The 14,553-nt window shown below is 41.9% G+C and overlaps 1 non-coding gene across 1 annotated transcript; it reads right to left on the bottom strand.

Annotated features, from left to right (window-relative positions):
* Nucleotides 1-3,629: 3,629 nt before the first annotated feature.
* On the bottom strand, nt 3,630-3,703 carry TRNAI-AAU (transfer RNA isoleucine (anticodon AAU)). The gene has a single exon. It is a non-coding gene; the product is annotated as a tRNA-Ile (tRNA).
* Nucleotides 3,704-14,553: the final 10,850 nt, after the last annotated feature.

Here is a 14,553-nt window from a genome sequence, read left to right as displayed (position 1 = left end):
CCATATGGTGCATGTTTAAATGAGAATTCAGTGACCTCCACACAACCCTGTTGCACTACGGGCATTGCTGGTGAATTCTTCCACAATTCAAAAAGGACTGTTCAGCTACATAAACTTAGTAACTGTACAGGCAGGCAGTAGTTCAAAATAGTGGGAGAAATCCCAAGATGGTTTGTAAACAAAGTTACTTAGGCTTTTATATATTATCTCAAGAGTTAAGGCTTGATTCCTGTTCAAGTCCAGCCCATCACACTTTCTTGGATTTTAAGACATTACACATTTCTCATACTTCATTTTAGTGACTGCTTTCTAAGAACTTACAAATTTGAAGAAAATGTTTCTCCAGCCTCAACAGTAAGTATAGTTACTGCATTCTGATATAAACTGCCAGACAAAAATTCAGGGTCCTTGTTATTGCAGTGGCAACAAAAAAATCTGGAAGCCAGTGTTCCTCTCCTACAGTCCTCCTTCCTGAATAATCCCTATTTCTGAGACCCAAGGGGTCTTTCCAGAGGACTCAAACAGGGGGCTGGTTGTTGGACTTTTGCTTTCAGCTCCCAGCTACTTTTACTCAGATTCTGGACTGGGCAATGCTGGGCTTCCCATGCCTATTCAGCCAGATTCTTGGCTGGCAACTCCTTCCTGGGCCTGTTTCTATGGCATTTCCTCATCCCCCTCCCACCAGCATCTCTGCTCTCAACAACATTAAATTAAAACCTTTGTTTGGGATTCTGTGAGGCTTGGGCTTTTTGATGGAGCTGCCATTTTTTACTAGTGCATGGAAGGTAAACAGTGCACTCATCAGTTTTAGGCAAACATTAAGCTACATCCATGAGAATAGCATTAATGCTTAAACATGTCTACACACAAATTAACCTAAAGAAAAACCTCTTCTACCACATCCTGCCTTTGATTTCAATAATGATGTTTCTGGATTGTACCTGTGCATTACTCTTTTGATACACCAGATGAATTCTTTCCACTCAGATTTTCACTATAATTAAGACCTCTAATGGAAAACTGAATGAATAAGGCACCCTGATGACAAGACACTTAGATGCTCTAGTGATAAACAAAATGTAAGAAATTATAAAATTAACCTATGATGTGGCCAGAAAACAAAAAGCTTCAGAACATTACTGACTGAATGAATACACATTGAATGCCAAATTGAATACAGTGTGAACCCACTTTCTGGCTAGCTTCAACTATTTGACCTTAGAAGCCCTCCTAGTAGTATTTCATGCATGAAAGGAAAACAGTCATCTCAGGGAAGAATATGAAACTAATTAGTTTATTTGTTCTGTGTGACTTTAAAATGAAATCATTAATAGCCGCATTTAAACAGTAACGGAAGAGTTTTGATTGGACTGAGTAGAAGGCTCCTCCTCAGCTGTCAATGTTTGGCATTCCCATAGGCAATAAGAAAGGTTCATCCTCCCCATCACTGTCTGGTGTGAGCAGAGGAACTGTGCTTCTCAACACACTTTCTAAGCACACAGCAACCAATACCCATTTGGGCCTCATGTTACACAGTCCAATTACTGATTAAATGAAACACCAAACAGTAACCCCAGAATATGCCCCAGCATCTGCCACAGCAGACCATTCAAAATGTAAATTTATCTAGTGTCCTCACAAGAACCTCATTCCACTATATGGGTTTGTATGTTTAATTTCTTCTTTTACTCTTCAACTAGTTTCAGGTTGAAGAAGGAGCTCTGGAATTACTCCCCTAGCGACAATGGCTGACCCTCACAATCTGACAACAGCCTGCTGAAACTAAATTTAGGCAAAATAGGCCCATACAATCCTGGCTGCCAAAAAACTCACAACGAATAGAAGTAATTCAAGCTAACCCGGAGAAGTGGCCAAGGAGCCATTAGATCACTTTGGTTTATAGCTAGAACTTTGCTATGCAACATAGATGTAATAAATTTCTGATTTCTAGTGCGGTAAACAAAGCAAAATTATTCCCAGATATTTACTTTTTTTTTTTTTCTGACATGCGACGCTGCTGTTTCTCCCTTAATCTAATTTTAAATGGATGTCATTATATGCAGTCAAGTCCTGACCACTACACCTGGATCCAAAGGAACTGAAGAGGATCACTGCATGGAGTAGCAAGACAGGTTACCAAACCAGCCCCACATTACTCTCCCTTGATATCTGATGGAGTCATTACAGCTGTTTGGATGCTAAATAATATGAATATGCATCTATGATTGAAAAATTACAATGTGACTTTGGAAGAACACTTCTCATGTACCCTTGTAGCTTGGTGACACAGTAAGAAAGATGCAAAGTCAAAACTCGTGAGTGTCACCTGCTTCTCTTTTTTCTTTATTATTACCACTTATTTTGAATCAAATACTGCAGCTGGAAGAAGCCTTAAGCAATAGGCCTGGAGAGTGAAGGAGCACATCAGCAAAACCATGAAAGAAATCAATACAATGCTCTTAATACAAGACATTTTTCCCAAAGAAGCTGTGGCCTGTGTACAGCTCAAATAGCAAAACTGCTTTCTACATGGAAAACACTTGCACCAGAAAGTTTCTGTCCTCTGGAGGAATCCCATTTCAGCTCAGAGGCAGAGCAAAAATAATAGGTCTTGAGTCTCTAAGAAAAGTTTCCTAAAGAAAAAACATCCCTATACAGGCCAGGTGGGCCAGCAGGGATCCATCTCAGCCTCTATGGCAGGCATGCTACTCTATTTTTGGCCTGAATGTTTTGTTTGTTTTTTCCTTGAATCGAATGTACATAAGTAAAACCTAAGACTCGGATTGCAGCATGTCTATCAAGTCTGGATATGTCCTGTATGGACTTCACAACATTCTCTGAAAAACCAGGCTGCCAAGGAAGATCTGCTTGTCCTCCAGCTCCAAAATAAAAAAAAAATAAATAAAAAAATAAGAAAATAAATAAATAAAAAGGTGTAAAAGAGGAGTAACACCCACCCACTTCAGCATCACTGGCTCCAGCCTCTCACAACAGCGAGCTGCCGGCTGTACGGATGTCACCAGCTTCAGACCTGCCATGAGAGGTTTATGAAGGGAAAGTGATGACCCCCTGAAATCCTCCCAGTTGTCTACAGGTTTAACGCTAATTAACTAAAGCGCAAGCCGAGAAGATGCTCTGAAGCAGAGGATAACCAGTATCTGGTGAAGTCCCATGGAAAGACCTCAATTTTTGAGTCCACTCCCTCCCTCCTTCTTTCCCCTACCACAGCTCCCCTCATTTCACGGCTCCTTCCCCCACCCCCCGCTGCCCCTTCCTTGCCAAAATCCCTCCCACTGCTTCCCTAACCCTTGGCGCTTCATCTCCCCTTTTACCACCTGTGTCTCTTCTTCGCTGCTTCTCCTGAAGCTCCCTTGGAACCACCCGCCCTCCCCGGCCCGCCCAGGCCCCGCCGGGCCTGCTGCCCGGCCCGCCCGCCCCTGCAGCCCCGGCCCCTCACGCAGCGCTCCCCCCGGCCCCGGCGCTATCGCTGCCAGGGCGCCGCCGCTTCTCCTCCACCTGAAGGCAGCAGGAGCGCAAAACTAACCCCCTGGCCGGGCTCTCCCGCCCGGTAGTTCCACTCCCCGCCCGCCCGAAACATCACGCGAAAAAAAAAAAAAATAAACCGGCGATGGCCCGTACGGGGATCGAACCCGCGACCTTGGCGTTATTAGCACCACGCTCTAACCAACTGAGCTAACCGGCCCGCTGGGTACCCCCCTGCAGGCAGCGCCCAGGAGGCGCTCGGAGCCGGGCCGGGCCGCTCCCGCGGGCCCCGCCGCAGCCCGCAGCGAGCGCCGCCAGCTCGGGGCTCAGCGGGGCGTGCTCCCCGCAGCTCCGCCCGAGCTCCCCGGCAGAGCCCCCCCAGGGCCCTGCGTGACCGGGGACCTTCCTGCTTCCCCTGCAGAGCCCCCAGAGCGGGACAAGGGCGCCAGCGCAACGTTTTCCCGCCCGTGAGGCCGGGATGACGAGAGAATAGGCTTCCCGGGGTGAGACTCTGCAGGCTGCGTCCTTGGGGGTGTTCCAGACGCTTGGGGCAAGCCCTCGCAGCGGCTCCGTGCGGGGGGTTTGGGCAGGACACCTGCCAGAGCCCCTTCCCGCCCGGGTTGTGCCGTGGCACGGGCTGCAGGAGCCGGAGGGAGGCCAAGAGCAGACTCCATCCTGCCCTCTGGTGAGCCAGGGGCCAGGCAGGGTTGACCAGCATCCGCTGGAATTCACCCAGCAGTAGAGTCGAATGAAACTGAGCCTGGAAGCACCTGCCTCTCCTGGAAGTAGAGAGCGACACAGTGAAGTTAAGCACGGTCCCTTTTTATCCCTATTTCGTCTTACATAGCCAAAAAAAAAAAAAATCTGTTTTAAAATGTTAAATTTTCCTGCCTTCGATTATTATAAAAAAAAAAAAATTCAAGCTTTTCAAATGCTTGATCTTCTTGGCAGAGCTCCTTATAGAGGAAAAGACCAAGTTATATCTGTATCACAGCTTGGGATGAGAGATTTAGGATCACTGGGATGACAGTATTGTTTTTTTCTAATCCATACTCAATCTGGTGGTCAGTGCACCCACATACATTTCCATCATTCTCACCAACTTATCATTCACCTTTATGGTTGTCAGCTCATCTGCTACAAGCACTTTCCACTAAGATCTACCAAGTTCCCAAAAAATCTCATTTTGCCCAGCTTTGTCATGAAATCCTTCATCCCTAGGAGCCGAAGTATCAAATTGCTTACACCTTTTTCCTCATTAGCTGTCCCAACCCTCACATCTCTGCCTCCCAGTCCTGCCATCCTCCTCAGCACCATTAGTCCATGCTCAGTCACATCCCCATGTGTAGAGAGGAGCAGTTGCTCTTTCTTCCCTGCACCTTTCTCCCAGTAACTGCAACTATCATTGCCTTTTGCAACAGCATACAGTTATTAAGCATAACTGAGCACCATCCCTTGATACTTCAGCTGCTGCTGCTCCTTGCCTAATTGAATCTTCTGTTTACACCATCCCCTTTTATCTAACTTAGACATATATCTCTTCACCCCTTAACAGAAGGGAAGCAGTTTTATTTAAAAAAAAAAACAACAAACAAATTTATAAGGGGCTCCAGTTTACAGTACCTGTGCAACAGAAGTCAAATAGTAAATTACAAGCTTTATTGTCCAAGTGCTACCCTCTGCCAAGGACTCCCACAAAGTATGTGCCCTCTTTTTCACTCTTGAGTTTCATCATCCCAGGCAACTTCCCTGCAGGATGTTTGGGGTTGGACTAGATGATCTTTCGAGGTCCCTTCCAACCCCTAGGATCCTATGGGGCTCTCAAACAAGCAGAGAAAGGAGCATGGGGAAGATGGGAAAGGGGGAAATTCAAAACTGTCATTTCTCCTTCCCCTTTTCTATTTGATCTCCATGAAGTAGCAACAGCCAGAAAGTGCATATGTTATGGGAACTTGATAACCAAGCTATATTTAAAAAAAAAAAAAAAAAACACACAAAAAAACCAAAACAAACAACCTGTGTTAAGCTAAGCTCTCAAACATTCAATAGCAAGGCCACATCTCGCATCCTATGACAAAGCTGAAAAGTGAAAGGGCAGAAAGGAAAAGTGTTCCCAAACAAGCCAGAGCATGAGCCTGTGTATGGAGTCTGGATAGTCTCTAAAGTAACATACAGAACATAAGTGGCAAGTATTGGAACAGCAGACCTTCCTTTGTGTGTCTGGCACACAGATTCTCTGTCTGTTTTTTTGTAAGAAACAGCTAATATTTATTATTGACTTGGTTTTGGTCAGTTGCTCCACAGAGCAAGGGGGGAGGGGTGAGGATTAATCATCTTCCTGATCTTTCTGTCCAGAATATCACCAGAAGTAGCTCAAGGAAGTAATATATTGCCTCTTAATTCACAGCTGTCCACCACTGTTTTGTAATCAAATACTAGCCCCTGTTCTTCTGAAACCCTCTTCCACACACAGAAATAGCATCCTACCTTTTTAGGAGAGTCTAATTTGGGCTTTGCTGTACAAGCAAGAGGTTTTCTTTGACTAGACAGTGACAGATAACGTAACAGTTCAGGAGATCAATGCTGTCTCCAAGAAAAAAAATAATCTAATTGAACAGTAAACTCTGGTTTCTCTCCAGTGTGTAGGATCCATACTCTCAAGAAACAAAACAAACCAGCCTAGAATAAAAAACAGTTACCAGGCCATATAGAGGAGATGTGTAACATGGAATTTATAGGTTGTACATGCAAAGTGTTTGCAAGCATTTTTTTTTTAGCACCATTGATGTAGGAGCACTGTGTTCACAAGCACTTTAATAAATACAATCTCAGCTCTAAGGATTTTGCTGATTCAGGGCCTCAGCTAGACATCTCAACAACTTCAGAGTTTTACAGCACATTTAGAAGATCTGCTGTAATATTCCCCTCATAACCTCACCATTATAGAGAGTATTTTCAGAGACTCCAAAGCATTTATATTTAAACTAGCAGGGGCACCAGGAGCAGGAGACCAAAGGAAAAACAAGGTCCAGGTGCTTGACTTCCCTTTCAGATCTTCTCTTCAGTTGCCTGTTCTCCCCATGCCACAAGTCACCAGCATTCATCCACTCTGCACCACAGTCCCTGACCCCTCCTGCTTCCATGCCATCCCTGGCACATCACTAGCGTTGGCAGCAAGCAGCCACACCACAGTCCCAGCTCTGTACTCCCAGCCATCCCCCAAGACAACCTGCCCTGGCTTCACTTTGAGCTGCAGTCCCAAGACAAAAAGCTATGTTTTCCTCAGCCCCAGTGTTGTTCAAGAGTACAAAAGTGGTCCTACCTCTGTGTTCAAGAAAATAATTTATTTTCCTTTTTCCCAGTAGGCTGCCCAGGGAGGTGGTTGAGTCACCATCCCTGGACGTGTTCAAGCGTTGTTTGGCTGTGGTGTTGGTGGGTATGGTTCAGGGGAGAACTTTGTGGAGTAGGGATGATGGTTGGACTCGGTGATCCCAAGGGTCTTGTCCAACCTGAATGGTTCTATGATTCTGTCACCTTCCTCTCCCACATTGTGCTCCAGCCTGTATTGCACTGAGCCTGCTGCTGCACACAGCACATGCTGCAACAGGTCCTGCCATCCTGAATCCTGCCAGTGTATGAAAGCAAGATCAACTTCCAGAAAAGTTGAGATACTTAGGCCGAAAGTAGAACAAAGCATGCTCCTGGGTCTCCCATCTCCTCTGTCCCTTCCTGAGCATCTGTGCTGATGAACACATTAAGCTCTTATTTCACATAGGCCAGTAAAGCATCTGACTGTGACCTGCAGTCACTGCTCACTACACAGCCCAAAACAAATGTGAACTGGCAGTTTAACAACAAGTATAGCTTTAGGCATTCCACAACCATGTCCTGTTTGTTCCTAATCTCTCATCAATTCAGAATCGATAACGGGAAAAAATCATTAACTGCCCAAAAAGGGTACAGGGAACTAATGTTAGCCTGAGCACTACCCAGGGATTTATTAATAAGCTTGCCATTGAAATCTCACTCATAAAAATGCTAATGGAAGTAATTTGCATATATCTGTGCATCAACACAAAATAAAGACCCAAAATATTATATTTAATAAAGTTATTACTCCAATAAGAATGTAAATATTTGGTGGTCATAAAGTGTGTGTTGAAGTGTAGCATGTATATGCATTCTATATTCACAGCATTTTTAATAGCTAGTATGAGTTTTGAATAAAACATTATTGTCCAGCTATTATCCGAGTTTCGAACTAGAAACCTGGAAACTCAAGCATCACATCTAGAAACAGGACATTATATCCAGTGTAACCACCACAGTAAGTTTGTGGTACAATATTAGCATAATATCATGCTTGGAATGGAATAATGAAAACTTACCTCACAGCTGCTTTGTGTTGGTCACCAACAGATGAGGACAGCTCCAGAGTCCCAGGCAGAGGAGGAAAAAAAAAAACCCTTTATATTAAACTATCTAAAATCAGCCACCAACTATGAAAGCTGGTCTTTATGTCTGCATGCCACCACCTTGCTTATTTAAGGCCAAATTCACCACATATCTGACACAGGAGTAAGCTGCCTGAAGGTCACCAGTACTCCCACACATTTCTCAGAAGACCTGGCCATTCTCTATGGCACATGCACAGAAAATGCCCACATCCCATGCATCCTCTCAGCACATTATGCCCAAAGGAGTGTAGCTACACACACACAGTCAAACCATGCTGGCAGGCAGCACTTTGGAACGAAACCCTGATAGTAAGCTTTTAGTGCCCAGGCTGGTGGTAGATAGATAATATTATGTAAAGATATCTTGCTTGCTTGCCTGTCTCACTGTTCCTGGAAAATGTTTTGAGATGCTCTGCAACTCTCAGCCTCAAGCTGCCACCAGGCATCAGTTTACTACTTAACATGCCACATTAAGCCTACAGTTAGCATCACAGGGATCACCAGTCTAAGTTATTAGGAACATAATTTCATTAATAGTGCTGAAATTGTTTAAAAATTTTCAATTTTTAAATAATGCCTATTTCTTTTGTTTCTGCTGCAGTTGGGCAGAATGGATTCAACTGCATCAGCTTCACATCCAGTTCTAGTGATACTTTTGTATATGGATATAATAGTTTTATTTTCCCCATTTTGAGTCAGGAAGAAAAAACTAAGTTTAAGGCAGATCAAACAACACTCATCCCTTTAAAATTGAGTAATTTACATTTACAATTTGAAGATGGAATTGAACTATTGCTCCAGAGTGATTTGAAACTTCATTCTATAATACCTGTTATATAAAGTCAGTTTCCCAATATTTTTTTTTTTTAAACTTAGAGTAGCAAGAAGCCAGAATACCATGTGATTTAACTAAAACCTGCTCTCAGATGAGTATTCTTGATTTTATTTTATTTTTTAAGCAAGAAGAGCATAATTTCTTTCTGTATTCTGAGGAAGCAGGTCAATGCAGTCCTTTCAAGCTTGAATATTCAGGGAGGTATTTTTCACAAGAGACACGTATTTCAAGCACATTCAGTCACAAACATAATGGAATATCCTGACCAAGTAGGGTGTTATTCCCTCCCTAAAAGGACAAAATTACTTATTTTTTTGTGAAGTTACTGAAATTGCTTGCTTCCTGTACTTTAGTTCTTCCCCCCTCCTCCTGGATGCAGAGCTTACATAGAAGACTGCACACTAAAAAGAAAATTACATTGCATTAGAACAAAGCCCACCTTCTATTCAGTGAAGTTTTACAAACTGAATGCCTTTTTTGTAATATGCCAGGCACTCTGTACCTCTAATTTGCATTACACTACAAAGTGGTTTTATTAGAATTTGCAATATTTCCCTGTGGAAATGCTGATTTGTGATCAGACAAATGTCCATTAGCCTTCATTCAAAACCACTGCCACAGTCATAATTTTTGCTAGACCTGTAAAACCTGCTGTTTCTAGCTCTCCTATTTCTTCATTCCATGCAGACACCTTTCTCTTCTACTCTGTCCTGTAACACACACACAGTGGTCATTAAAGTTCCATTTGAAAAGAATTAAAAAGGATTATAATTTTTATGCAATTGAATTGGACCAATTATTTCTCCAAGCCACAAGTGTATAATTTCCTATAAGCACTGAAGAAAAATCAATATCCAAAGTTCATAATTTATTTATCACTCCATCAGGCTGTCATTTGTTAATGCAAAAGAAGGATATCATTCCGGACTTGGAGAAAGATTTCAGCCTTCATTCATATAGATAAGAAGGATGCACAGCAAAAACAAAGCCAATAACTGCACTCCAGAAAACAGAAGTTTTCTCAACTTCCTCTGTCCATGCTTGCTAAAGAGTTATTTCCAAGTAAGAAACACTGGCATTAAAAAAAGTGCATCTATATTACTAAAATGTTGCACATGGTTCTTGCCATAGGTGATACTTGGTGGGTTTCTTACTAGTTTTGGAATCAGTTCCACATAAGATCTACAATTACAGTTAGTGTTTATGAAGCCAGGTTTCTGAATGCTAGAAGCAGTGCATGTGACTTCAAAGTTCTTAAAAAGAACCACCATGATATTTCTATACTTTGTGTTCATTTTCTCAATATCTTGCTCTAGCCCAAAAAGATGTAGCAGAATATACTGTTTATCCTCAAATTTTGTTTTTTTTGTGGGTTTTTTTGTTTGTTTGCTTGTTTTAAAACCTAGCATCGTCTTTCTAGGTTTTCTCAGCTTCCTTCACAAAATCTGTACCATTGTCTCCGTTTAGCACTCACATGGTTCTTTTTGTCTTCACACATAACAGCAATTAATTTTTACAACCATATACATTAACACATCTATTTGCATTTATGCAAGGGAAGCAGCTGAAATATTCAGAAACATCAGGGATTCAAGTGAGGAGAAACCCTGTCACTCCATAGTTGACATCCTGATGCAGGTCCATGAAACCATTACATCTCTTAAAAAAAGCATTTTAGGCCAGTTAGGGAAGAATCACATTGACACCTGTTATTCCCAGGAGCACAGGGGTCTCATTATCAGAACAGCAGTACCTGGGTTTGAAAGCACAACTGCATCAAGTTTTAGTAGGGTCAGCTCCCTTTTTTGTCCTCTTGACATAGATAAATTGAACAACATATAGTTTATTCTGTATATGCCTTTGTGATGTGACCTTGCAATAAAAATGCCTGTCTAATCTGAGTGGGTATGAAAGTTGCCATATCACTTCCCAAATAAAAGAAAGCTTGCTATATGTTATTAGGTCAAACACTCATTTATCCTTTGAAAGCCTACTCTGACCAAAGCCAAAAGCAATTTTGATCACACGGTACTGCACCTAGCTGTCTCTGGCTGGTTTCAAAGTTAGAAACTAGCATGTCCATAGAGAGCACAATGCTTAAAGTTGCAGGATGTTATTAAAAATAGTGCTCCTTGAAGTGTGAGAAAGTTTTTACATTGGCCAAAACACACACACACACACGACTTCATCATCCCAAACCTGGGAACACAAATTGTAGATTGATGTGATATGCTGAATTTCACGTGTCTACCTGTTGCCCAAAGTTTTCTGGATCCAATCATTAAACAGCTGCACATGATCTCAGAGAGCTTTCACTTTTCATAAAAGTCCAATGAACTAAAAAGGTCTCCTTAAGAATATGAGCAGTTCCGCCTCCTTCACATACTGTAAAATTCAGTCAACTGAAAGGAGAAGCTTAGTACATTTCTTAATCCAAGATCAAATACTAAATATTCTTAATGAAAGGATATTTTTTGCTTACCTGACAAGCATATGTATAACCACAGTGTCTGTGAATACACTTTTGATCAAATTCAAAACAGTAATCTGCATTTCAATAAAATTGACATAGGAATAGAAAACAGCGTTGTTCATTTCTTATCTGCATTAGGAAACTCATCAGTAGGTAGAAAAGGGACACCTTAGCCCGTATCTTGGTAAAGGAAGGCCAGAGTCTCTTAGACATTGGCAAACCCAAACACAAGATTTCTTAGTAAGGAGGTAAGGAAAAAGGATCCCTGAGTTTGGTTGGTTACAGAATAACTTGTTACATATCAAATTGTACAAATCTGAGCAATGGAAAACTTTAAGTTGAACCAGTTCCCTAGATGTTATTTTCTCCAGTAGCATACCACCAAGTTCCAGGATCTTGCCAAACAGGTTAGTATAGGGGAGAAAATTTCAGTTTCTTAATCCAGAAAAGAGTTCAAAAAGAGTTCTTCAACACAGAGAAGAGTTTAAGTAGTGGAAGCTCATAACAACCCATCATTTCTGGGACTAGCACTTCATGTTCCTTGACACTGGGAGCAGAGTGGGATTTCTCAGCCATGACCAATTTAGAGGCACAACTTTCATCCATGTCCTCTGTGCTGCTGAGCCGCTCCAGCTCCTGTTCTGAAGCAATATAGCATGGCAAGACAGGCGCCTGAACCAGCTGTTACAGACACAGTGGTTGGTACATCATTGGAGCAGTCTGCTTTCAGGGCACAGCTCTAAAAAACGTCAGCCTTGTCCAACCAGGGATATCTTTTGAGTTTTGTACAACAAGAAGTATGAGGCAACTTAGCACAGCCAGAGTGCAGGCTGAAAGCTTAGCAAGGATTTATGTACAAAGCCAGACCCTGTTGGACAGGATCAATTCAAATGGAGGACAGGAAAAGAGCAAAAAGCCTTTTAGGCCACACTTGAAGGAGAATGACCTTCTGGGACCCTGCTGATTACTTACATGATTTCTTGCCAAGAAGCAAGTGCTGCAGTGCTCTCCAGCCTCAGCAGCTAGCATTATGGATCCCTGCACATTGCTACATTTATTTCTAGCCCTGGGCTCAGCTTCAGCCTCTGAATATGGTGACTAAGTATTTTTAAAACATGCCATTGAGGCACACACATAGCTTAGGAAAAAAAAAATTAAAAAAAAAATCAGTCCATCTCAAGGTTAGGAGTTGGTTTAAAAGTTACAGAAATGCAAGTAGTCTGTTTTTGTTAATAAACCTCAACTTTACTTCTGGGGCTACTTGCTTAGAGCTGGATGTAAGCTAAAATCTCTTAACTACATCTTATCCAGCAAAGCAGGACAGCATAAGTATAAAGAAATTAATGATACAAAATTTAATTATATCTATCTACTTATATCTGTCCAAGTAAAGAAGGCTTCTCCAGTGACTTAGTTCAGGGCTGGGTTTTTTTGGTTTTATTTATGCTTATCCTTAATCTCCCCCCAACACATTAGATTTGTCCACAGGTGGATTTAGACTCAGTATATCTTGACTTTTTTTAGGGGTTTCATAAATAACTGGTAAAGAAAATAAGTTTTTTTCTGTCCTTTATCCAGAGTAGTTTTCCAAGAAGTATTAATATCCTTGCCAGTGACCAAGTTTTTCTATATTCTTGTTCCCGAAGTTTTCATCCCCCTGGAAGGACAGTCTCACTCACCTCAAGAGCCAGCAACTGCCACCTGCTATCCTGTTTCATCAAGCACTGTGCTGCTCTGGCCTCCCATTTAATGTATCAAAGGCAACCATGTTTATACAAATTATCCAGGTGAATTGCCACACACTGTAGGTGCATATCCACTGAGTACAGAACCAGGGCAGAGGATGAAGTTTAAAAGTATATAACAGCTGAAGACCATTAATGCAAAAAAAATAAAAAAAGAATTAAAACCTGACAATGGCAAAAGTTTACATCTTTGTGTATGCAGGTTATTCTAACCCTGGTATTATTGTCCTAATTCTCTCTCTCTTTTCCCTAACTGGGTGGATGGGGGAGGGGATCAAGAGCATTGTTGTCATTGGTTTTATTGCCAATCCTGGGTCAAACCATAACAAGGGGGTGTCAGAAGGGTGGGGCCAGTCTCTTTCCTGCACCATCCAGTGACAAGGGGCAATAGCCACAAACCGGAGAGCAGGAGGGTCAAGCTAAATATAAGGAAGACTTTACTGGGAGGGTAACAGAGCACTGGGACCAGCTGTCCAGGGACATTGTGGAGTCTCCTTCTCTGGAGACATTCCAAAGCCATCTGGATGTGTTACTGTTTGATCCACTGTAGACAACTCTGTTCTGGCAGGGGGTTAGATTAGGTAATATTCAGAGGTCCCTTCCAACCCTGAGCACTCTGATTATAAAACTGCAGTACATCAATCACAAGAGCAAGACTTAACATGATCTTTGCTGGAATAGGACAGTGTGGAGAGGAAGACTTTGCATGCAAGTACCATTCACAGATACCAATTGCCAAGTGATCCTTTGCAAAAAGTACATTCCTGCTGCCAGTTCTGTGCATCCTACCATCTCCTCAACAGCCATTGAGCAAAACACTGATGGTGCTCTGCTACATCCTGAGTTTTTTAGATATTTCCTCTGCATTCTCTAGGCCTCTGGGTGTTCTGCTCACTCCCACTGACGATAATGAAGAACCATGTCACCTCTAGTGGAAAGAGGTGGAAGAGAGAAAATAACCTAGTGAAATAAAATTAGACACCCACAATTAATCTAAAGCAGAAGATGAGTGACCTGGACACCTGCTGGTATCTTCCAGCAGGAATTTGTGATACAGAGTATCAGATGGGAATAAGAGAAAAATAACTCCCTTTGCCCTCAAAATAATTATATAACAATAATGATTCTCTTGCTTTATTCTGCAGCCCTGTTATTTGGAGTTATTTCGCTTTTAAAAGATTTTAAAGTGATTTGAAGGAGAGAGGTAATGAAGGGATTTTAAGACTTTGCAGCACCTAGCAACATCCTGCAGGGACAGCATTAAAATTTTGAAAGTGTTTACCCTCCTATTCCTACATTTTAGCAAAATACTATCTGTAAAGCTAGGTTTTATTACAATAACAAACCAAGGCTGCTTATTATCAGTAATTCATTCACTGCAACTCAGCCATTTATTATTCATTTTTGCATTTGTGCCAGACATCCTGGGCAGTGTCTGAAAACTGCAAATCTTACAAGTTTTAATAGAACTCTGAAGAGTTTTTCTAGTTGCAATTAACTTGTTCAGAATATTTGTTACCCAGCTGGAAATAGGAAGACAAAGGAGAATTTAAACCACAC

Source organism: Apus apus, chromosome 1 (assembly GCF_020740795.1).
Source record: "Apus apus isolate bApuApu2 chromosome 1, bApuApu2.pri.cur, whole genome shotgun sequence".
In the NCBI taxonomy this organism is placed as follows: Eukaryota; Metazoa; Chordata; class Aves; order Apodiformes; family Apodidae; genus Apus; species Apus apus.
The sequence above is the reverse complement of the archived record's forward strand: the minus strand, read 5'-3'. Positions and strand labels throughout refer to the sequence as shown.